This window comes from Papio anubis, chromosome 2 (assembly GCF_008728515.1).
Source record: "Papio anubis isolate 15944 chromosome 2, Panubis1.0, whole genome shotgun sequence".
Lineage (NCBI taxonomy): Eukaryota > Metazoa > Chordata > Mammalia > Primates > Cercopithecidae > Papio > Papio anubis.
Genome location: NC_044977.1, coordinates 109384180 through 109411422, shown reverse-complemented (window position 1 = coordinate 109411422; position 27243 = coordinate 109384180). Strand labels below are relative to the sequence as shown.

Genomic DNA, 27243 nt, shown 5'->3' with positions numbered 1-27243 from the left:
TGCACTCCAGCCTGGGAGACCGCCAGACTCCATCACAAAAAAAAAAAAAGAACTCAAGGAAGAACTACCATTTGATCCAGGAGTCCCACTACTGTGTATCTACCCAGAGGAAAAGAAGTCATTATATGAAAAAGACACTTGAACGTGCATGTTTATAGCAGCACAATTTGCAATTGCAAAAATGCAGAACCAGCCCAAATGCCCATCAATCAACGACTGGATAAATAAACTGTGGTATATATGCATGATGGAATACTACTGAGCCATAAAAATGAATGAATTAATGGTATTTCTAGCAACCTGGATAGGATTGAAGACTATTATTCTAAGTGAAGTAACTGAGGATTTAAAAAGCAAACATCGCATCTTTTCACTCATAAGTGGGAAGTAAACTACAAGGATGCAAATGCATAAGAATGATAAGATGGACTTTGGGGATGTAGGGGGAAAGGGTGGGAAGGGAGTGAGGGATAAAAGACTATAAATTGGGTTCAGTATATACTATTCTTATGATGGGTGCACCAACATCTCACAAATCACCACCAAAGAACTTACTCATGTAACCAAATACCACCTGTTCCCAAAAAACCTGTGAGAATTAAATAAATAAATAAATAAATAAATAAATAAATAAAAGATGGAGAGAAAATAGAGAGCCAAAAATAACAAATAAATAAATTACTTAGGCTGATTTTATTGAAAACTTAGATGAAGTGAAAATTTTTCTAGAAAATACAGATTTCTAGACTCATGAAGTCATACTGACTCATGAAGCAATAGAAACTCTTAATAAATTAATAACCATTAAAAATACAATAAATACAGTTCATATAAAGAATTAGTAACCATTATAGCCAGGTGTGGTGGCTCTTTTTTGTAATCCCAGCACTTTGGAAGTCTAAGATGGGAGGATTATTTGAGGCCAGAAGTTGGAGTCCAGCCTGGAGAACATAGAGAGACACCATCTCTCTCTCTCTCTCTCTCTCTCTCTCTCTCTCTCTCTCTCTGTGTGTGTGTGTGTGTGTGTGTGTGTGTATATATATATATGTATATATAGTTCTGTGAAGAATGGTGGTGGTATTTTGATGGGATTCAGGAAAACAGTGTGGAGATTCCCTAAAGAACTAAAAGAGCTGGGCGCGGTGGCTCACGCCTGCAATCCCAGCACTTTGGGAGGCCGAGGCAGGTGGATCACGAGGTCAGGAGATCAAGACCATCCTGGCTAACACAGTGAAACCCCTTCTCTACTAAAAATACAAAAAATTAGCCGGGCGTGCTGGTGGGTGCTATATCTATAGATCTATATAGATCTATTTCTATATACAGATCTATATATAGAGAGATCTATTTCTATATCTGTATATATAGATATATAGTTATATACAGATATAGAAATATCTATATAGATCTAGATAGGTAGAGAGATAGATAGATAGATAGATAGATAGATAGATAGATAGATAGAGACTATTTACAGAGGATTAACTACTAGAGGGAATGAAAAAGAATTCTATAAAGAATGCTGTAGGGCTGAGGGAGAGTGCCCAAGGAAATAACAAACTTAAAAGGTGATTGGGAGGGGGGACTTCCCCAGACCTCACTGGAAGAGTTATAGTTGCACTGCATGGAAAACAAGATTGCAGAGTTGATCTGGGTCAAAGCTGGTTCCCGGATGGCAAGCCCACAGCTATCCTTAAGCTTTCAGGGTAGAGTGTTCATGGACCTCTCTGGGAAGCTTGCCTTAACCAGTCTCCTGAACTCTCTGGGAAGTTGGCTAGAGTGCCTGTGGAACTTATCAGGAGCATCCCCACTGGGGCAGCTGCTGCACTTGCTGGAAGCCACCCTCATGGCAGCAGGGTGTCTAAAATTTGGGGGGGCTGACCTCCACTAGGTGTACAAGACTACACTCACTAAGCACCACAAGAGTAAGAAGGAAGAAAAACATCTTGGAACCAATAAGAGAAGTTTGCCACATTATTTATATTATCAAAAAATTGAAAATATGTATATAACAGTTAAATATAGAGTTAAAATGAATTCATCCTACATGTATCAACATAAATATAATACAAAATGTAATTTTCAGTGAAAATTTGCAGAAGTTTTGTACAATATTATGCAATGTGTAATAACTTTTATATTATGCAATGCTATATACATGTATTATGTGTTAGTATGTGTGGGAATGTATCAAATTTAGAATGTTGATTGCCTTTGAAAAGAGTAAGAAGAGAATGGAAGTGGGAAAAAGTGTAGAGGGACATTTAATTAAATGTAATATTTTATTACTTCTTAAAAGATATTAAAAAATGAGAAATGTTGATTGAGTTGAGTAGTGAGTTCTTAAATGTTTGGTAATATTACCCTTTATAAATTAACTGGTTACTATATATTCTGAAGGGCAGATTTTAAAATCTGTTCAGCCCAAAATTTTCTAAACTTTTCTGACCTCAAATTTTTTTTCAACAAAATATCCACTAATATCTTACTGAACCCTATTCCATATAGGGCAGATTAGAGAAATGAAGATTTGCTCAAATGAAACTGGTTATACATAATTCAATCAGCAAATTTATGAGAAGGAATTAGTCTATTAAGGAAATCATTCCTTTATTTAAGCTGTGTCTGATTTGTTAAACGATAAACATAGTTCTCCCAGTGTCTGATTTTCAAGTCATACTTTATCAAGCCATTTGTGATACCTCAGCTCAAGCCTTGATTTTTCAACTGAAGAATCATTTGCAGTAGAAAATATTACAAAAGAAAAGTGTTGTGACCTATATGTCCATCCAATCCCACCAATTTTCCTGATTCTACACAAGCTCAATCAATTGTAACACCCTTTAATTATCCAGTAAAATAGTTGTTTTCCAGTTCAAAGCATTCAAAACCTACAAAAGCTTATGTTTTAGGCAGTGATTGACAATACTCCTTTGGAGGTGGAGACCAGAGAAATGCAGCTAATTTTTCACTATTTCTTCTTATGGATGTCTTTGTAATAGAAAAACGTAAACTCAGATTTTGTAAATATCACTTGTCTAGTCAGGATGCTTGATTCTTAAGTAAATCAAGGAATTCATAAAAGCAATTTAAATAAAAATATACCATCAAATCACTGGCTGTTACCATTTGGTGTAATTTGCTGACCTCAATATTTGTCAGTTTTTCTACAAACACACAAATTTTAGTGCAATCTTAATTTGTAAAATTGTAAGAAAACCTTGCCGGGGTGACTTATTCAAGAATTGAAAACTGGCACTACATTTAAGCAATGAAAAGAATTATCTGTTCTCCCTTTAAGATCTGTCTTTCTATAAACAGAGTTAACTCTTTTTCTGGTGTCACAAAAATGTTAATTCATTTATTTATTTATTCAACAAAAATTTTTTTTTATTTAATGTGCCAGATGTTGAATAGCTTTAAACCGATATTGGCCAGTTGAGCTCCTTTAATAAAAAATGACCAATGAGGCAACAGAAGCTGTATGACTTTAGAATGGCAAGTCCCTTTATTCAATGACTATTTATTGAGCACCTACTATGTTCCTGACATAGTTCTAGGCATGAATGATTATAACAGGAATGAACAAGAAAAGCAAAGCTTTTGACCAGTGCAGTGATTATGAGAAACATTAAACAAGTAATTATTATAAAGCACAATGAGTATGATGATAGGAGAAATACAACGTGATCTTTCAGAAGCTAACTGACTTTTATTTATTTTAAAATTATGTTTTAGCACCTAATATTTGCTAGGCATTGTTCTTGGAACTGGAGTAAAGCAAGAAAAAAATCAAAATACCTGTTCTCACAGAGCTTCCGTTCTTATGGCAGTCAAATCTACAGCAGTTGTTTTTATCAGCATCAAGCACAAAACCAGTATTTTCCAAAGAGTGATACTTTTACCGCCCATAGAACATGAGATATTGTAGGTGGTTATACAATAATAGTTATATAGTTATATTTATAATTATTTTTTATTCATAGCTTGTGATACAGGCTTTCTATTTGTGGTAGTATATCTAATGATGCCTTTCTAATTGAAATTATTTAATTTTTTTAAAGCTGAGTTCAAAGAAAAGTTATTTAGTAAGAATAGAGTGTATATCAATTTGGCACAAAAAAAAAAGTTATGGTGATGCACATATTACCAAAAAATGGGAAACACAAAATAAGATGTTATCTAGTTGCCAAAGGTATTATTCTACCACCCAAATTCTCAATATAAACTTTTTATTATTTTAAAGTTTTAATAGATACATGACATAAACTCAATTTGGGAGGGGGAAGGCGGTGTGAGGTAAGAAAGGAGACAAATTTAAAACATTCTTTACTCCTGTCTTTTGTAAACTGCTTGAAAGTGGGGAAAGTCTTATTTATAGTTCTCAACATACCTATGCTTAGTAGGCACTAAATAAATGCTGCATGAAGGAATGAAAGAACTAATTAATGAAATGAGAAATGCTCTTTTTTACCATTCAAACTGAAGTGAATACTCTGGACTGATTGAATGTAATTATCCATAGGGTATGAGAGGGAAGAGTCTCTGTGAACCAATCCATCTTCAAAAACAATTTAGGACTCTGCCCCGAAGATTCAGATCTGCCTTTCTAATAAAAGGAACATAAAAGAGATTAACCTTTATGCTGTGTAACTGCAGACCAATTGGTACAGCTTGCCTTATATCACTGCCATAGAACAGTGATAATGAAATACTCTTACCAAATTGTATGTCTTTTTAGAAGCCTGTCTAAATTAAGATCCCATTAAATAATATTTGACCACCAGTGAGGTCTCAGTATTACGCTAACAATTAAGAGAACCCATGGAAATTGCAAACCATAGAGAGTTCTCATTGAACCTATAGAAACAAAAAAAAGAAAAAAAAAATGGTAGGATGAAAGCAACCTTTAAAAAATGGCATCCTGATAATTTTGTGTAGGGAAAAAATACTAAATGCTACAATATTGTTACTTTCCACATTTTCTGCAGCTTTAGAATAAAGTTTTATTTCTCTTATTTCAAAATGTTAATACCTGCCATTTTCAACTACTGAGGAAACTGTTTTCTATGTTGAGACTTTGAAGAATTAAAAGATTGTTAAATTTTTTGCTGATAGAAGAATCTTAAGAAACAGTTTAATTTCAAAGAACTCAAGATTCACTTACAACAAGTACCTCCTACTTTTATTTTTGCTGTTGCAATTTTAAAGAATAACTCTACAATAGGCAATCTCTCACTGTCATGTGAGTCAACCAGGAATTATTCTCTTTTCCTTTCCAAACTGTGATTGTCACACAGTTAGCAACACACAAATAAAGTTAATATTCTGATCCTGTTGATACCATTCTCAGATTTTCTTGTCAAGTGTCATCAGAAATGTTGGCATTCGCAGGTTGGTACATGCCCACTGCCAAGTCCTCTTACTGCATCAGACAAACCTCATAAGCCTTCCTGAATCTATTTGGTAGAAGCAGGATCAAGACATCCCTGTTTGAAACTAAATTCTCCCAGCAGCTACACCTCAAGCAGTGGACATCTATTTGCTTTCTCCTTTGCCAGGCCATGGCATAAGTTGAGTAGGATAGGACAAAGGTGACCTGCTGAGTTATCAAACTTGCCATTCTCCAAGAAACACACATATGGTTTGCTCAATTTGAACAATTGCCTGGGAACAGGATTCAGTTCCCGATCCTGCCTAAGTTCATTGTAAATGTTTGACAAGGGGGAAAATGACTTTCTTCTTCTTGCTAATGCATCTTTGATATGTTCTACATCTAGATCCACTTACAAGTAGTTGCTATGTCAGTACTTTGACTTCCCTGGCAAATCAATCAAAGAATCTACCATTTCTCTGGAAAAAAAAAAAAAAAATTAAGAAAAATGATTTCTTAGTGCTGAACCTATACTTCCATGATCAAAGACCCTCTATGAGCCTGCATTTTGTAAAGCAAAACTATGGTAAATACGGCACAGAGTGTGCTTTCCAATGACCAGGTAAGCAAAGATTATTTATTCATTTATTTATTTGCATATTTACACTTACATTTTTGTGTGGGAGCATGTCAAGTCAGAGAGATTAGAAGGCAATTTTCACATAAAAGCTCCAAAGAAACATGTTGTTATTCTGTGGAAGTTATTTGATTGTTCCTCATAGTCTTTTCGTTTCAATTGGCATTTAGAGAACTAGCCACACAGGCTGCTCCCCACCTTACTGCATGATACCATTTCTTCCTGTTCTCCTTATCTATAGCTGTGATGATGCACAGCTTTCTCTTTTTTCTTTCTTGTGCGTTTGTGCAGTTTCTTGATGTTTGTGACAGGCCACGATAGGGGAAGCTTTTATCACCGTGGGGTTTGGAGGCCTCAGTAAATTGAAAATTGCAAATGAAATCCACTGGGCTTGAATTCATCAGCTATTATGTCAGATGACCTTTGGCAGCTGCTGATAAAAATGAGAGAATGTTAGCTCTGATCCAATTTTCAGCACTAACCATTCCTTTTCAAATCCATTCACAGTCAGGCAGCAGACACATGGGAAGTGAAAATGATAGGGTTTCAAGAGAACGGCATTGTGTTGCAGATTAAGATTTTCTCCCCCTATTTCTAGAGGTCGGCCCCCAGACCCCTGTCTGGTATCTACCTATTGTCCAATCAGTTTCAATATCTGCTTCAGAGGACATGTTAGCCATCCTTAAAGATAAGTGCTTACAGGAGAGAATGTTGGACTTAATAGTTTTGCTTAGGAGGCATCAGGGGTCGCAGTGTAGCAATATTGACTGGCACATGTTAGTTTAATCTGACATTCTAAGGAATGTGACACTAGATTCTTTCAGAGTTGTTGATCTCTAGGTGATTTTTGTTACCAGCTCTGGTTTTATGAAATTTATTTTTGTACAACTATTTATATTCATGAGTCAGAGATATTCTAAAATATCTATCATAGCCAAGCAAAGGCAGCCTAAGTTTGTCTAAAAAAAATATATGGATGCCAAAATTATGAAACTGGGAAAAAATGAGTTGTGCGTATTCTGTTCTTGCAATCCAGCTAAAGGTCAATGTCATCGATAGTATTTTAGGAGCTGGATTATCCCAAAATAAATATGTGTCTATCGACTGGTAGGCTTCTCAATAAATGTAATAGATTTTTATCATGCAGAGAAAAAGAATTAGCCTTGTTACTTTCCGCTGAGGTAGCATGAACCAGCAAAATAATGCTATATATGGTTGTGTCATCAGTATGATTTCGCATCTATGAAACTCAGGAGCAATCTGAAAATAAAGAAAACTGAAATTAATTTTTTCTCCACACTTCTCTGTGTTCAGAAAAGAAAAAAAAATGTCTCTTTCGATCCTTTGAAAATGTTGACTTCATTGAGGGAACAGTCTCAAGCAAATGCAAAATTGAGAAACACCAAATAATTGAAAACTATGTGTCATTATAAGCATTCTCCAAAAAATATGATAAACTGAAAAATATTAAATCTGTATTTCTCTAGGTTTTCCTGGTATGCATATTTTTTCATTTTTTCTCTTGACATTGGTTAACATTATATGAAAATAGTTGCTCATATATGACTAGGGTTACAAAAATGCTTTTTATGGCATAGCAATTCCTTTCTGATACACCAACCCGTAGCATTATGGAGTTCTAAAAATGCTTTGATGGCTGGGTGCGGTGGCTCATGCCTGTAATACCAGCACTTTGGGAGGCCAAGGTGGGCGGATCACCGGAGGTCGGGAGTTCGAGACCAGCCTGACCAACATAAAGAAACCCCATCTCTACTAAAAATACAAAATTAGCCAGGCATGGTGGCGCATGCCTGTAATCCCAGCTACTCGGGAGGCTGAGGCAGGAGAATTGCTTGTGCCCGGCAGGCGGAGGTTGTGGTGAGCTGAGATCGTGCCATTGCACTCCAGGCAGCCTGGACAACAAGAGCAAAACTCCATCTCAAAAAAAAAAAAAAAGTTTACATGACTCTTCTAAATGCCAGTCTTTCAAAAGAAAAAATATGGTTCTATAAGCTTCCTTCATAAGAAAAACAATATAACAAATATATATATGTAAGTTATCCATAGATTACATCTTACTTTTAAAAACTAACTTAAAGTTAGTATCCCACTGTTTACCTTACTACCTTTTGTTGATATTCACAAGTTCTTTTAAGAGAAGACACTTATCTGTTGTCCAATGAGCATGTATAAATAAAATCCTTAATGGTAGTGTCAAAAAAAAATACCATATGCACATTTTTTTGGAGGTAGGGTCTCACTTTGTCTTCTAGGCTGGTATGCAGTGATGCAAACACAGCTTACTGCAGCCTCGGTCTCCCAGGCTCAAGCAATCCTCTCACCTCAGCCTCCTGAGTAGCTGGGACTACAGGCATACACCACTATGCCAGCTAAGTTTTGTACTTTTTGTAGAGATGGGATCTCGGCATGTTGCCCAGGCTTCTCTCAAACTCATGAACTCAGGCAATTTGCCCTCCTTGGCGTCCCAAAGTGCTGGGATTACAGGTGTGCACCACCATACCGGCCTCCATATGCACATTAAAAGTCCATTTTTATTGAATAATATTTTAAAAGACTCAAGTTATAAGCAATGATTGTGTCTAAAATTAATAGAGGAACCACCCAACCAAAAAATATGGGTTCAGCATATTCCAAGCTAGCTTGATTTCCCCAAATAATCGGGTTTTCTTTTTTTTTTTTTTAAACCAATGAAGGGACACCTTTTAGAGTCCCATAGATTTCTTTTTCTTTTTTTTTTTTTAGTCTATATTTTCATATTTATTTTAAAGAACAGAAACTATGCTGATGCGTTTCACTTTACCTAAATTTATGAGTACATCCATGAATTGCACCAGAATTAAGACAATTTGATTATCTTAATGATTCTGTCATGAAACTTGCACAGTGTATCCAAAGGTAAAGACCAGCGGATGGAGCCTCCCACAAGTTCTGTGCACAAGGACTCTCTTCTTGGGAGTTAAGGTAGCTGAGAAAGCAGTTCTCTTCCCAATTTAGTCCTCAAAAAAACCCCATAGATTTCTCAAGCCTCATCATATGGTTTCCTGGCCCTGTACACATTTGTACCTCAAGGAAAATGAGACCTTTGCCTGGCTGGCTTTGTAAAAACACCACAACTTTAGGAGGCTGAGCCAAACCTCCCTTCTGACAGAACAAACAGAAGCTCTTATCAAAATGATGAAGTTTGCACTTCACAAGTTTATCAATGATTGTGGTCACACATTGCTCAGTTCATCCATATTCACAGAACAAGACTTGCTTCTTAGAGTTTAGTTCCTCAAATCTCTAACTACCTTTTACACTTGCAGCGGATGCTGTCACTATTTCCAAAGTAGTAAATAATTTAATAATGAATATGTTCTTAGTGAACTGCAACTGTGACAGCCCCAAGTCATTCAGCATGGACCCACTCAGACAACAGGTTCCTGCCAGAAGAAACAGCAGCACCCACACTTGGCTGTGCCCTAGGGCCTGGCTTTCAGCCACTGTGATCTGCATGCTCAGATAGATGAAGCAATTAGATAAGCCTGTTACGTTTTATGTCTTCATTATTGATTTATAGTATGAACTCAGCATGATTATTGAACCAGACCTGCCACTGAAACAATTGAGTCATTGATCCTTACATAGGCATGTATTTCCAATTTAGATTTGGGGAGGAAATACATGGATATATTATTATTTCTGATGTTTTGTCTAAGGACTTGGGCAGAAATTTAGATAATTCATTATTTCCACCTCCTGACCTTTCTTCATTCCCACTCCTGTAGCACCCTTTCCAATAGATATTTCTGTTATGATAAAAAGGTTCTACTCTGCGCTGCTCAATATCATAGCCTCTGGTCACAGGTGGCTATAAAGCATTTGAAAGGTGACTAGTGTGACCAAGGAACTGAATTTTTTTATTTTGTTTGATTTTAACCAGTTTAAATTTAAATAGCTATATGTGGCTGGTGGCTACCATATTGGACAGCGCAGCAGCTCTGTATTATACTAAACTTTTCTACTGCCTGCAACAATGGCACTTGTCAAAATTCTACTTACTTTTCAAGACCCTGTTTACATACTACCTCTTTCATAAAACTTTGATACTTCTACCACTTCAACATTACCTTTCTCTAAATACATATCATTTGAAAACCATGGATCATTTTCTGCTTGTATTATCGTTATCTGCTCTGCTATACCACAGATTGCTAGAAGACAAGGACTATGTCCACCTAGTGAGGTGCTGTGTCAATAGCAAATATTTGAGGAACTAAAATGAGTTGTAGGTTTTGCAGAGGGAAGGACTATTATTTTGTTGTTGTTGTTTTAATACATGCTAATTAGAGAAGCAATAACACTATCATCCTTTTCACACCCTCTTAAAAAATAATTTAGGGAAAATTCAATTATTTTTCTCTCCTCATGTACTGTTGGCACTGAGAAGGAAATTTCAAGCAAAATTATTATGTTTCTTCTTTTGAAGGCAGGAAGCTTGACACTTCTTCGTCTACATAGAGAATCACACAATGCTTACATGTAGAAAGAACTCAGTAAATACTTCTTGAGTGACTAAATCAATGAATAAGAATTATTATCCAATGAACAGTCATATGTATGTGTCTTTATGATGAATGATTTATATTCCTCTGGGTACTGGATAAAGAAAATGCAGTACATACACACCATGGAATACTATGCAACCATAAAAAAGAACAAGACCATGTCTTTTGCAGGAAGATGGATGGAGCAGGAGGCCATTATCCTTAGCAAACTAAAACAGAACAGAAAACCAAATACCACATGTTCTCACTTATAAATAGGAGTTAAATAATGAGAACTCACGCACACAAAGAAGGGAACAACACACTGGGGTGTACTTGAGGGTGAGGGTGGGAGGAGGGAGAAGAGCAGAATAAAAGTAACTATTGGATGCTAGGCTTAATATCTGGGTGATTAAATAATCTTTACAACAAACTCCATGACACGCGTTTACCTATAATATAACAAACCTTCACATGGTGCCCCAAACCTAAAATAAAAGGTTTTTTTTAAATAAAGGATTATTATTCAAGTTTCTGAGTATGTTTTACGTCCCTGAATCAAGATGTGCTTGTATTTACTTCTAATGTTAGAAAAATTCCTTCCAGAATATTCACAGGAAATTCTACTCAAGGCTTTGGGAGGCCAAGGTGGGATTGCCCAGGAGTTTGAGGCTGCAGTGACCTATTATTAGACCACTGAACCCCAGCCTGGGTGACAGAGTGAGATCCTGTCTCTTAAAAAAAAAAAAAAAAACTACTCAAAAGTAAACTAAGAGAATGAATTTTACGGTTTATGAATCTTTAAAGGTGAATAAAAATACCATGTACATTAGTGTATGTTTATGATATTTAAGTGGTTGTTTAGCATTTTAGCACTAAATTGTTGATATTGACATAAGACATAATACGAACTTTATTCTTTGGGTCTCATGATACCTAACTGGCTTTGGGAGAATAGTAAGGTAGTCTGAGACAGCTGCGCTATGATTGAAAGAACACTGAATTTAGAGTTAGAAAACCTTGTTTTGAAATCAAATTCTTTTACTTACTAATTAGGAGTAATCATTTTTATTACCACAATATATCATGATAACTTATACTTATTGAATGCATATTATGCCCCAGAACTGTTCTCAGGACACTATACAAGTTAACTTATTTAATCCTCCAACAACCCCATAAAGTCAGTATTATAATTCCCATTTTACAGCTGATGAAACTGAGGCACAGATAGATTAAGTAACTTGCCCAAGGTCACACAGCAATGACAGTGGCACCTGGCCACAGTAGGTTCTTCATACTTTTTGGAATATTAGCATGGTATAGATTCAGGTTTAAGCGGAACATACTGGCTCTTATCTTACCATCTCTGATTGTATTCTCTTCAATAAAAGGAAGATAATACTATTTTCCTCCCATGTCACAGGAAAGGCTGCTATGAGGGTCAAATGAGATAATAATATGAAAATGCGATTACCCATTTACTAATTGTGCTTGGTAGTTGTGCCTGGTGTCTTACATTAAGTTTGATGTGCCTTTTTTTGTGAGTAGGAAAGCCATCAACGCCAAATATGCCTCATTTGCTGACAAGAGGTCCTCCTCACTTCCATTTTAATAGTCAATTAGTCATGACCACTCTAAAATAAATCCGGGGAAAGGGATCCATCAGTACTTCAGCCTCCCAACACCTAGTTACACAGCAAAGCCCTTTGGGCCATTTTTGCTTGGTGAGAAATCTGGGAAAGAATAGATGAGAAGGGAAGGAACTGGTGGATTGAAGGAAGAGTGGAGGAATCCCCCAGAGGTCACTGTGAGGAAACATAATTTAATTCAACCAAGAACAACCAACCATCCCGCCCATTTGCCTCAGCTGGGTACTGTCAGAGTCACAAAATGCTAGCCACTAAATGGGTCCTTAGTGTAAAACCTTTAAAAAATAACAGAATACTTGATATCAGAACACTTTGAAATTATTTCTCATTCCCAGAAATATATACATGGAATATGTGGGGCTTTTTAAATGAGGTTAAATTGTTCTACCTCATACTACTTTAGGCCTGTTATACCTACTCATTTGTCTGTGAATAACTTACAATACTTCAACGGAATCACATGTCCATGCATTTAAGTTTGTTAGTCTATAAATACCCAAAATTATGTCCAAATAGATTTATGACTATAGATCAAACATTACTAATCAGTACCTTCCACCTACGTATTGTATTAATTTCTTTTTCATAAAAGCAATCATGAAGATGAATAAGAACCAGTGGCTTTAAGAAGTATAGGTTAGGTGGAGACCTTAAAGAAATGGAACTGATTATAATAAAATATAAAATACTTACTGTACTTTATAATTCTTGTGAACACAGCCTCCTGAGGACATGCAATGATTTTTTTAATGAGGTAAGGGTGAATCACAGCTGGAAAAAAAAAAATGGGGTAAGGAGAGAAGGTTTTCAGAGTGAAGGAAATTGTTTTAATCCATCTGACCAATTAATATTAAGTATGATTCAAGTATAAAGCTGACATTAGCCATCACTTTTTATTGTGAATAATAATAATAACGTCGATAGCTTCTATTCCTCAAGTGTTTACCATGAGCAAATGTATTGCAGAGTAAATAACTCTAGCTGCTGCAATCAGTAAACCCCCAAATCCCAGTAGCTTTATAAAAAAAAAAAAATCTGATAGATATTAGTAGAATCTGATATGGGTCAGGTGACTTTTCTTTGTGGCTTTCCTCCAGGTGATGATTTGGGGAAATACCTTCTTTCCATCCTGTAACTTTTTCATCTCAGAGTCATTCACTTCTACCAGTGTGGATGGAATAAAGAAGACTTGCCTGCAGCAGTCTACAAGTGACACATCACTTCTGTTCGCATTCCACTGCCGAGACTTAGGTGACCATACTTAGATTTTTGGGGAGCTGGAGTTTATGAATATAGTTTAGCTCCATGCCAAGGAAAGTGAAATGGATGGTGAACACATAACGTTGTGCCTACCACAACCAGACACTGTGGTTCACATATTTAACTAATTTAATGTTTATACGAGCCCTGGAAGGTAGATGCTACTAACCTCATTTCATAGATGAGAAGCCAAAACTGCAGAAAGTTTAAATAAGCTGTCCAAGACACAGAATGGTGGAACCAAGATTCAAACACGGCCTGTCTTTAATGGATGAGAAAAACAAACTTTTATACAAGAACATGCAACAAATATATAATATGGACAAAGAACATGAAAAAAGAAAAAATAGAGCCTGTAATTTGTTTAGGAGAAATACTCAGGCTCAATAATAATTAAAGAAGTGGAAATTTAAGGGAGTAAAGGTTTTACCTATGAAATCAACAACAGGAACAAAAAACTTAATGCTATACTCAGTGCTGTAAGGGTATGATAGAATAAAAAACATTGCAAGAAGTATTAATAGTGGTTGTTTATGGTAGTGGATTTATGGGTGATATGTCTCACTGTTTTACCTTTAAACATTATTTTGTCTTATAAACACATACACATACATATACATATATAAACATATATAAACACATAGCCTATAACTGGTTTACAGGAAATTCCAGTTTGGGCTATAGCATGGCAAGAAATATACTGTTAGTCCTCATGTGAAACATGGACTAGGCCCATGCAGGTAAACATAAGCATTTTTTAAAATATGAAGGCATTTGTGGCCCCCAAAATATCTACCATCTCAAAGCGAAAGACTTATTTGTGATATGACTATGAGAGAATGAAACAAATTTATTTCTGTGGCTTGTGAATTCTGTCACAATTTTATGGTCACTTATGGAACTTGTGTCTCTTAAATTCATTTCTATAAAGAAATAATGGTTTTGACATTTATAAATCTGTCAGAACATTAGTAGAGAAAGAATATTTCCACAGACTCACATAATTTTTTAAATTGCTATTTAAAACTGTTACCTAATAGTAATGTCAGTCATATAGAAAGCAATATAAAGACTGAAAATATAGAATACAGTGGTTTAAAAGGACCAGATCCTAAGAAATGGGGTATAGGGTTATTCAGGAGAGTAGGGAGCAGAGGGTGAAATTTTCACAGGGCTCATATTTCTGACAATTTTGGGAAATCCATTTTCAGTTCAGCAACCAATTCAGTAATTACTCTTTTAGCCAAAAAGGGAGGATCTAATCACCTCCCTTCTCCATCACTGAAGCATCCAGAGAACAGACTCAAGCTGTTTATACATATTTAAAGACAAGTAATCTGTCATATTTTCTGTATAGAAAAAAAACTCATGAAAATCATCTGATGAAGATTAGCTCTTTTAAGTGAATTTTGAAAGATTTCATTAGCTGACCCCCAAAATAATCTGTAAGCAGTAAAATGTCCTCATATAAGAAACTGACCAAAGCCAATACAGACGAACTTAAGACCAGAAGAACATGAGAAAAGCAAAAGAAAATAAATGCAGATAGAAAAGAGATCTCTAAGCCTAGAAAAATTCATGGGTAATAGGTTAATTAACGGGTTAATGTGTTAATGGATAAAAATCATTAATGAGTTAATGGGCACAAAAACATAGAAAGAATGAATAAGACCTACTATTTGATAGCATAACAAGGTGACTATAGTCAATAATAACCTAATTAGATCGTTTAAAACTTAAAGAATAAATTCTTGAGGGGATGGATGCCCCATTCTCCATAATGTGCTTATTTCACATTGAATACCTCTATCAAAACATCTCATGCACATGATAAATATATACACCTACTATGTCTCCACAAAAATGAAAAAAAGGTTTTTAAAGAAAAATCAAATTTGGATAATATTTTCTTGATCAAGGAACAATGTATGGTATTATCTTTAAGGCTCATTTCACTGAATCTAAATAATGGGTCTCCCTTGCTTACCACATATGACTCTCAGAATTAGTCTTCCAGATTTGCATTAGTCAAAGAAACTGTTAGCAACAAGTAATTTTGGAGTACGGCCAGTTATTACCACAGCGTTTTTATTTTTTAAGGCAGTATTTCTCAAAGGGTAACCCATATAATACTGATTTTGAGATACAGTAATAAGATATTATACAAATGAAGATCCTGTACTAGGTGTACCAGTATTATTAAAAGATTTATTTATGACAAAACTTTCAAAGCCCTTAATACTAGTACTTACTATGGTTCCGCAATGAATGATGGGAAGAGGGACATGTAATATTCAGCATTTCACCAGTGCCATGAAACATAGTGAGGGACCAATGTCTTCTGAATCACACTTTGGAAGCACCGATTTGGCATCATTTCTTTGCACCAACCAAGGCCTTTCCTTTTAGTTGTGAGAGGTAGGATAATACAGTAGTTAGGAGTATGGACTCTGGATGTAGACACTGGTGCTTCAACACTGACTGTGGCTTGTTGTGGGCTCCTGGGCATATTGTTTTATCTCTTGATGTTTCATTTTCTTCATCTCTAGGGTGGAGATAATAGCAGTACCTAGCTCAGAGGCAGTATTAAATAACTTCATACACTTAAAGTGCCTAGAACACTTCTGAGCATACAGTAAACACTCCATGTTGCTCTTGGCTACCAAGGCAAGTGAGCATATACATCAAATAAGTATCCTTCTTTATTAGTACAGCCCCAGATCTATTTTGGGCTATGTTATGCAGAGCATCTTCTTTATTTTGTGGGGAATATTTTCTCCCTGAGACTACAAATGATAAATTCATTTTTTAAAGTCTAAAATATGTAATTAAAACCAGGAAGATTTTCTTTGTTCTAGATTAAAAACATACCATTTGAACCTTTGTTTTTTCCCTCTTAACACTCCCATTCTTATCATGTTGATGTAACAGTGATAAATGAAGGTATTTTCAGCTTTGTTTTGCCAACAGGGCTTCCAAAATGACCAGAACATTTTACTAAGGAATATCTCTTAAATTCTGCATTCATGAACAACCAGAGCACTGAGGTTTGATTATGCCTTGCCACTGACAATGTTTTCACAAACATACAAACACTTAAGATTCTTCCTGTACCAACTTCCTTTAGCCCAGGCTCTCTCCTTGCTCTCACCTGTAGGTTCAACTATATTCATGTTCACTCCCATGCAGGAAGCATTGTTTCTCATGTATTTAAACACATTTCATTCTTTAAGAAGAATTTCAGGTAGATCACAAGAGGCTGACTGAGTACCAACATTAGCTTTGCTACTTATCATCCTCCTCTCTCCCAGCAAATGACCTGCTGCTCAGGCACCCAGTAGTTGGGTTCTGCCTAGCTGCCCAGATTTCTCATCCAGGGCTCACGCACTACCCAGCGCCCATTGCCTCGATCCTGTGTCAGCCTCAAACATCCTTTGTTCCAACCCCTAGGACCCGGCCAACCAGATTTCCTATATCACTATCTGCTCTGAAAATTCTTGACCAAACTCCTGTTTATAAACGCTCTTGAAGAAAAACATACGATAACAATAAATAGTGATGGTTAATATTCTCAAGGAAGTCATGCCACGTTCCATGTTCACTTTTTGTTCAGAAAGAAAAATTTAAGGATAACTTTCTTATGGGAAATCTATGTCCAAAAGTTTCTCAGCTTTCTGTTTGATGTTGCAACTAAATAAATGGAACCTGTTCATTAAGCCCCACCAATGAAGTAACAGATGCCATCACTGTCCATCAAAAATGGCAAGAATATTCCACAATTACACAGGCAGTAGGAAGAAAAAAAATGGCCAGAGTAGCTCACATTCCTTTGAGGCCTAGACCTGTTGGAATCCAGAGAATATAGATATGCTTCGACTCATGAATAAAAAAGAAATCGACTGGGCATGGTGGCTCACGCCTGTAATCCCAGCACTTTGGGAGGCCGAAGCGGGCGGATCACGAGGTCAGGAAATCGAGATCATCCTGGCTAACATGGTGAAACCCCGTCTCTACTAAAAATACAAAAAATAAGCCGGGCTTGGTGGTGGCGCCTGTAGTCCCAGCTACTCGGGAGGCTGAGGCAGGAGAGTGGTGTGAACCCGGGAGGCAGAGCTTGCGGTGAACCGAGGTTGCGCCACTGCACTCCAGCCTGGGCGACAGAGACTCTGTCTCAAAAAAAAAAGAAAAAGAAAAAAAAGAAATCAAGGCTTCGAAACATATGATGATATCTGAATGGTATATAATAATGTTTGGGGGTTTTTTTGACTGAATGATTTATTTCGATTTTCTCATCTTAAAATTGTAAGACCCTAAAACACAGATTAATTTTTTTCTGATATTTATCTGCCCTCTCAGCTTACTTACATAATATTGCCCAAACTTTTTCTACATTTTTGTTGTACAAAAATATATGGTGGTAAATACATAGAACATATAATTTGCAATTTTTACTAGTTTTAACTGTACAATTCATTGGCATTAATTACATTTACAATGTTACGCAACTGTCATCACTATTTTCCAAAACTTTTTTTATCCCAAACAAAAACTCTGTATTCATTCATTAAACAATAACCTCCCATTTCTCTTTCCCCTCATTCCCTAGTAAGCTCTATTTTACTTTCTCTCTCCATGAATTTGCTTATTTTATATACATGGAAGCATATAGTATTTTTCCTTTTGTATCTAGTTGATTTCAGTTAGCAAAATGTTTTCAAGGTTCACCCCTGTTCTAGCGTATCATTCTGTTTTTTTGGCTGAATAATATTCCATTGTACAAATATATCACAGTTTGCTTATCCATTTATCTGTTGATAGATACTTGAGTTGTGTGGCCTTTTGGCTACTATAAATATTACTGCCATGAACTTTCACATACAAGTGTCTATTTGAGTTCCTGTTTTCAATTATTTCAGGCATACACCTAGGTACTAGGGGTGGAATTGCTGAGTCATATGGTCATTCTGTGTTTAGTTTTTTGAGGAACCTAAAAAGCTGTTTTTCACAGTGGCTGTGCCATTTTGTATTTCCACTACCAATATACAAGGATTCCAATTTCTTCACATCCTTGCCAACACTTGTTATTTTCTGGGAGGGGTGTGTGTGTGTGTGTGTGTGTTATAGCTATCCTAGTAGGTGTGAAGTGGTATCTCATTATGATTTTTATTTGCACTCCCCTAATGGCTAATGATATTGGGCATCATTTCATGTTCTTATTGATCATTTGCATATCCTCTTTAGAGAAATACCTATTTAAGTCATTTGCCTATTTGTTAAATTGGGTTGTCTTTCTGTTATTGAGTTGTAGGAATTCTTTCTATATTCTATATATTAAACACTTACCAGATATATGATTGGTAAATATTTAATATTTTCTCCCATTCTGTAGGGTGTCTTTGCACTTTCTTAACAATGTCCTTTGATTCACAAATGTGTTTAAGTTTGATGAAGTACAATTTATCTGTTTTCTCTTTTGTTGCTCATGTGTTTTGTGCCATATCTAAGAATTCAATGCCAAATCTAAGCTCATGAAGATTTATCTCTATGTTTTCTTCTAAGAGTTTTATCATTTAGTTCTTATCTTTAGGTTGTTTATCTATTTTTAGTAAAGTTTTGTATATAGGATAAGGTAGGAGCCAAACTTCATTCTCTTGCATGTGGAAATCTAGATATCCCAACACTATCTGTTGAAGAGATTATTTCTTTATTAAATGGTCTTGGTACCTTTGTCAAAATAAATTGGCCATAAATGTTTGGGTTTACTTCTGGACTCACAAGTCTATTCCATTGGTATATATATTTATTTATTTTTATGCCAGCACCATACCATTTTGATTTCAATGACTTTTAAATCAGAAAATTAAATTTTAAAGAGTGTTTTTAAGTCAGAAAGTGTGAGTACTCTAACTTTGTTCTTCTTTAACAGAGACTGTCTTAGCAACTCAGGGCCCCTTGCAATGCCATATGAATGTGAGTATAGGCTTTCCCATTTCTGCAAAAAAAAAAAAAGCTGTTAAGATTTTAATATGAATTACATTGAATCTGTAAATAGTTTTGATTCATACTGACATCTTAGCAATGTAAATCTTTCCATGAACGTGAAATGTCTTTCCATTTATTCAGGTCTTCTTTAACATAGTTCAGAAATGTTTTCTGGTTTTAAATGTCCAAGTTTTTTACCTCCGTGGTTAAATTTATTCCTAGTTCCTTTATTCTTTTAGATGCTATTTTAAATGGAATTGCTTTTTTAATTTCCTTTCCAGACTGCTCAATGCTCTTGCATAGAAACACAACTGATTTTTGTGTGTGTGTGTGTGTGTGTGTGTGTGATCTGACCTTGTACTCTGTAACTTTCCTGCATTTGTTTATTAGTTCTGGCAGTTTTCTTGTCCATTATTTGGGATTTTCTGTACATAGAATCATGACACCTGTGAATAAAAAGTTTTACTTATTTCTTTCCAATTTGAATGTCTTGTATTTCTTTTTCTCATCAAATTACTCTACCTAGAACTTCCAACGCAATGTTGAATAGCAGGGGTGTAAGTGAATATTCTTCTCTTGTTCCTGATATTAGTGGAAAAGTTTTCAGCCTTCTGCCATTGACTATGATATTTGCTATGGGTTTTTCGTAAATGACTTTTTTCGTGTTACAGAAATTTTATTCTATTCCTGGTTTTCTGGGAGTTTTTATTCTAAAAGAGTGTTGGATATCATCATGTTTTGAGTAGACAATAACTGGAACATAAAATAACTCTTTGCTTGGTCTCTGGTTCTCTTACTGTACTGAAATTTATGTGTCATTGCTCATCTAACAGGAACAAGAATTAGACTTGGCCAGAGGAGGGAATCACTTCAGATTCTGGCTAGTATTTGGTATACAATCTTTGCTGCTGACGTGGACAGTTCTGCTTTCTTAGATCATGATTTATGTCACTTCCACCTGTGAATCCAGACTATATACATGCCTTGGCCCTGCACTTGGGTCTGGGTCTTTTGACTCATGACAAACACTCTACAGTCTCTCATCTCAGCCCTAACTACTACATTGACATTAAACGCACGCAGAACCCCAGTTTCTACAGTAAATGATTCCTTCCCACCTTCCCCAAGCTGTGGCCCCTTGCTTAGTCCCTCATAATCTACCAAACCTTAAGTCAGCCTTTCAGCGTGTCTTGTCAAACCTCTCTCTCTCTTTCTTTCCGAGGCTTTCTGGGCATTCCTGCTAACTTGATGGTTGTGGTCACTCTGCCTTGAGAGCCTTTCTCCACAGAGTTCTCACTGTCACTCACACATCACTACTTCCTACTCTCTTCTTCGGGCTGATCCAATAATAAACCCCAGCCATCTTTGATTCCCATGATTTCTGTAGAGCAGACCACTGGAGGTTTGGGGAGATGGTCTGTGTTCATAGCACAGTAACAACAAAGCAGAATCTTAGATTTCATTATTCTTAAAAAATACCCTCAGCTATCTGTGCTGCTTGGGGGTCCAAGTCTCCCACAATATTGCATATGCCCTTCTCTCTTTCATTTCACTGCTCACTTTATTATACAGAAAAGTTTAGCTCTTTTTTTAAAATCTATTCTAAAGTAGATTCTGGCAGCCCCATTGCACATCAGCAGACTTATTTTTGTGCTATGTCTCACTCTTTTTTCTTCCCTCCAGCCACAAGAAAAGAGTAGAATAGTACTGATGTTTGCCCCTACTCTTATGAATTAGCCTGGCTCCCTTAGAAGAGGAAAAAGGCTACAGTCATCTTGGGTTTTAAATAGCATGCTCTCTCTCTCTCTCTCTCTCCCTCTCTCCCCCTCTCTCTCTCACACACACACACAAAATACAGTTTGAATACTTAAATACCTTATACTAAAATATAAGATATTGTATATAATACCCTAATCCCATAGTCTCCAAACTGTGTACAGAGGTGGCTCAGGGCACCACAAGTGAATTCTCAGAGGTGTCATGAGGTATTTTATATTTTTGAGAGAATCAGACACTGTGCAAACTACCAGCTCTAGGTGGTTCATAATTTCAATATTAGATCATACTACTTTCCTTTTGATAATTTCATATCTTTGCAACGCTGAGTGTTCTGTGGTTGCTTTGATAAAAAAGCAATTAACATTCTAAAATCAGTGTGTAACGAGAAATTAGAATGTTGGGAACCAATCTGATTCCAAGAATTGAGAAGACTTGCAGTGGTCAACTGGTATAGAATCCCATTAGTAAGTAATTACAAATATTTTGGAATAAAATATAAATATTTTTCTTCATAGATATACACACACATACACATGTACATAAATATATATTTATATATAACGTTTTAAAATATTACTAAGTTCTTAAGACATACTTATTAACTTCTTAGGGCTTTATGATTTAATAAAAGAATCTACTAAGTATTTCCTTTGGCCTGGGGTGTTGTGAAAAAGACACCATGAAAGTTTGAGGAACTTTGGCTCTACTTTTTTATACATATGACAGCTAAAAGAAACATATTTAACATTACAAAAAAAGGTAACTAGAGTAACTAATACAAACATCTAGGGAAATCGTTACTATAGAAAGCATTAATTTATGAGAACACTTGTAATTAACACTACCTCCTTTTTAATGTAAGTACTTGAAAATCTTTAAAGGGCATTTTCATTTGTGCTGCTATAGCGAAATATCTGAAACTGGGTAATTTATAAATAATAGAAATTTATTTTTTCATCGTTTTTGGAGGCTGCAAAGTCCAAGATCAAGGCATTAGCAGCTTCCTTATCTGGTGATGGCCCAATCTCTCATTCCAGGATGGCACTTTGCTGCGTCCTCCGGTGCAGATGAACATTATCTTTTCACAGGTGGAAAGCAGAAGGGCAAAGGAACAAAAAGCGGTGACAGCTCCCTTGAACTTCTTTAACAAGGAAACTCAACCCATTCATGAGGGATCTGCCCTCATGACTCAGTCACCTCCTACAAGCCCCACCTCTTAACACTATCACATTGGTGGTTAAGTTTCAACTTATGAATTTTTGAGGGGACACAAACATTCAAACCATAGCAGGCATAAATCAGGAAAGTCGCTGGAGAAAGTCAAACACTAATGAATAAAACTATTCGGAGAAACAAGCCACTATGGCTAGTTAAATCTTTCTCATTAACTGAATGTTAATGAAAATCTTATGTTAATCATTTTTCTGAAAGTTTAAACAAAAAACATGTTGGCCATTTGTCTGTCTTTGTGTGCACATTTTGCTAAATATAATTTAATTTTCTTTTGGTGACAAAGTAACTTAATAAGAGGTCAAATTATTTTCCCAGTGCTAAAACAATAGTGAGTGGCAGAACCAGCATTTGAAACCAGACATTCAGGCTCAAGCACTTGGATGCTGAGCTCCTCTCATTAGCATCAGGATCTTTGGTCTGATCAGCAATTATTTCTGGACCATAGGTGTTAGAGGTATTAAACATTGGCTTGAGTATCACTTGATTAAAGGACACCCCCCTGGAATTCAGTTTTTGAAAGTACTAGTGGAATTGTAAAAAAAAAAAATAACTGAGCTAGAAGTCAGAGCCTTAGGTTTGAATCCCAGGTCTACCACTTCCTGGCATTTAAACCTTTTTGGTCTCATTACCTTTCCTATAAAGTGGGTTGTTGTTAGAATCAAATGAGACAATACATAAGAGTTCTCTGCACACTGTGAATATTGAGCATTAACATCATTTCTTTTTCTTATTTGACTCTTTCTCCTAGAAGTGGAGTGTAGAAAGAAAAAAAAAAAAGGCTGGGTATGGTAGCTCATGCCTGTAATCTCAACACTTTGAGAGACTGAGGCAGAAGGATCACTTGAGCTCAGGAGTTCAAGACCAACCTGGGCAACATAGCAAGACCCCATCTCTACAAAAAATAAAAAATTCGCTGCATGTGGTGGCATGCACCTGTAGTCCCAGCAACTTGGGAAGCTGAGGTGGGAGGATCTCTTGAGCCTAGAAGGTCAAGGCTGCAGTAAGCCATGATCATGCTACTCTACTCCAGCCTGGGTGACAAAGTGTGACCCTGTCCCAAAGGAAAAAAAAAAAAGAAAGAAAAGAAAAATAATAATAAAATAGACAGCCAATTACGACTACTCTATATTATAGTTATTCACATACATTTCCTCCGCTATATTTTCTAAGTCATGCTGTATTTCCCATCACCCCCTGAAGCCATCATGAACCTCTGAGATTCTCATTTGCTGAAGAATAGTGACTCATTCTTAATTTTAAAAAGAATCAGTAGAAAGCATAATTGGGTTAACCCAACAGTTTCTAAAAATACATACCAAGGCAGTCTTTCCCAAAGTGCTAGGGGGGAACATTAATTACATGAGAGATCTATGAGGATCAATATGTTTGAAAAATACCATATATTAGATTCCACCTTCGAAAGTCAGTGTTAATGGGCATATATATTAAATGCTCTGAGAAATACTGCAGGAAAGAAGTTTGTTCAATTTGTTCTACCTCGTCATTTTCGAATTCATTGATCACCCTCCTCCCCACCAACAGATGCTTTTTTACCTAACAGCTATGTTATACTGTTTAAGAGTATGAGCTCTGGAGTCATACTGCTGGGTTCAAATTCTGCCCAGTACAACTGTTGAGCCACGTGACTTGACTTCTCTAATCCTCACCTCTGTCATCCATAAAATGGAAATAATACTAATAAAACTTTTAAAACTCGCGAGTATTGGATAAGAACATGCATGTAAAACACATACTAAATGTTCAATAAATTTAGGTAAAGTTGTTAACATTCCTCAAAATTAGTGTTCGTAGACTATAATTTGAAAATGTCATCATAAGTAATCAGATAAAAGCACAAAAACGCATATACAAGTAATTGCTGAGGGTCTATAAAGTGCTACTGAAAACATGAAATTTATTGTTAGCCTTCCAGGTAGCATATGTCTGTGAAAAGGAAGGAGACTATTTGCAGTCTTGGCAATTCGAGTTTTCATTCAGTTAGGAAGGGCCAGGCAGCTGCTGTGGCCATTGCTGGGATCTGCTGATGTCTCTGTAGATGTTTGCAGGCACACAGATGGTTCACAGGACAAAGGAAAAGCTGGTGCTCAAAGACAGATAAAGGAAAGGCAGAGAGAGAAGGGAGTGCTGACTGCTGCCACTCCTCTTACCCCAATCAGTGGAAGGGAACACCTGTATCTCCATTAATTCAGTCCCCTTCCTTAGCTCATGGAGAGAAAAGACGCTCTTCTTGGGAGGTACTATTGTCAAAGAAAGAGAAATCATATTCTCTATCTTTAAAAACACAGTAGAGAATTATGTAGTAAAAACAAAAACTGATATTCTTCTAAAATACAGGGTTAGGTAAAATCATAAAAGAAGACAGTACAGAGTGATACAGCAGGCTTCTTTTAGGTTGGTGGGTTAGAAAATCCCTAAGGAGAAATTAAACAACTAATCTTGCTGCTGTTCATATATTCATATGACCATTACTTTTCCATACAGCAAAGTATTTTACATGCTACTGAAGAACTTTAATTACAAAAACATCACTTCAATGTAATTAATAACAATTTCTTCACATGTACACAATGGGAAAATGGAAGATTTTCTCTATGTTAATGTACAGTTGGCAAACAAATAGTTGCACTTGACTCTAATAATCAAATAGACTTTTAGTCTTAAACAAAATGAAATATTATATTTTCTACAATGTACTTTGGCTACATGCTTCTGTATGATTAAGCTGTCTCTTCAATGTGTTAGTCACACAATTTATACCTGGATAAAGTTGTATGGCTCATCAAGAAATCTTTATGTGACACAGAGTTACGTAAGTAGGCTGCCTGGTATATTATTTCTTTTCTGAGTATGATGTTGAGCATTTGATTCATTTGTTCATGTCTCTCTAAGGATGATTTATCAATGTCAATGACACTTAGAGATCTGAGAGCAATTAATGTTGCTTCAAGTAAATATGGCAGCCCTACTACAGGGATCCAGGGAAAATATTGCTTCTTATATGGCTAAGTTCACTTAGTTTGTGACTGAAACACTAACAAGTCAACCTCACGAGCTTGTTGTATTTTTTGTAAGCAAACTGGAGAAACTCTGTGGAGTACACAAAAAGTATCCCTCAGTTCAAATGTTACATTTGTATAAATCAATTAGCAGAGCCAAGAAAAGTAATGTAAGCCTGAACTCTTGGTTTTTTCCTTTTTTCTTGCGTGCAATAGCAGTTTGGTGTTTTATTCTGATGTTCAAAGCATCTTAAATTAGAAACTACTGTTTGTGTGCAAATTAGCATATGTAATTTTAACTGTGGCATCTTTCTTAATTCATCAATATAATCAGATATTATGCCATCCTCTGATAGTTGTCCCTTGAATCAGCTCAGTCTCAAAATGTTGCTCTTGCAAAGTAGCTGCAGAAATGAAGCCAGCTCCTTCAGCAGGATCTGTTTGGCTGCCCAGCCTCACTGATGTGAGGGAAGGGAAAAACAGGCAGTAAAGAAGCCTCTCCCAGTGGGAGGGGCTCGTGAGTTGATAGGTACAACCTCACAATGTTAGAAATTGGAATTTGTTGAGATTACAGGTGAGGAGATAGTGCTTATGTTGATTTTTTTTCTTGGAAGTTAGTGCTGCATGCAATCAGTCATGGATGTATATTGGTACTTATTCAATTGTCACTGAAAACAATGTGTTCTTATTGCATTCGTCTGGTCAGAAGGAGATTTTTCAGTGGGCACTTTTGCTAGGGCTGAAGAAATATGAATAATGTCTTTCACTGTCCCAAAAATACCAATATATTTTGTTTCTTGGTCTTTTCTTACCTGTTATTCTCTTTCCTTTTTACCTTTTTGTTTTGTTTTGTTTTGTTTTAAAAACTCTCAAGGTATTTCTGGGTTGAGGAAATTTGGCTCCATGCAGAAATCAAAATATATCACTCTGAATTTCCAAGGCAATTGCATTTATCTGTAGACAAATACCTAGAAGTCAGGTTTCTTTGACAATTAAAAAAATAATAATGGGTAAAAACATTCAAATAGCATAAAGGGCTTCTGTGGCACTGTGTTCTGTGTTGTTGCAGCATATTAATACAGAACTCTTCAGAGTCTTAATTCACTTCAGCAGCCCCTGTAAAAACTCATGCCAGAGAGTGGGAGAGAAGGTTGGCAGCCAGAGGACTAGAAGCCAAATGGTTCCTCACTGGCAGTGGCATCTGGATAGGAGGTTGGCCTGCCTCCGGGACTCTTGGCCAACAGCACTGTTGTCTATACAGACGGCTGTGTATCTGTTCAAGAGTCCAACAACTGTGTGTGTGTGTATTTTGGTAAGCTATTATTTCTGGGCCAAAGATTTCCATGGCATTTTTGCATCTGTTGGCACCAATTCTATATTTGGCTCCCTTCATTCCCACCCGCTGCTACTTTTTAGTTTTCCGATCAAAAACATTGCACATAAATGGAAATGTATTAAGAGGAGAAAAAATATTTTTAAAGATTTTTCTTAAACCCAACAAAGCATATATAGATGTGACATTGACACTACTCCAGATGGGACGTTTTCCTTTCCACAAGCTATGAATAATGTTGAAATTCTAATCTCAGTGCAAAAATTTTCTTGATCCTTTAGATAGAATCTAATTATAGAATTATCAGAAGTTACTTTAATCAGAAATTTAAGGAACCATTAAGAACCGCAAAGTCAAGCTACTCTTTCAAGCTTTCCAGGGGAGTAATCATTTTACAATTTTATAGAATACAGTTAATGCAACATGATA

The 27243-nt window shown here is 36.0% G+C and overlaps 1 protein-coding gene across 4 annotated transcripts in view; it reads left to right on the top strand.

The window, feature by feature from the left end:
• LOC101022620 (SRY-box transcription factor 2) overlaps positions 1 to 27243 on the top strand; it is a 587038-nt gene that overhangs the window by 375829 nt on the left and 183966 nt on the right. The window lies entirely within an intron of this gene.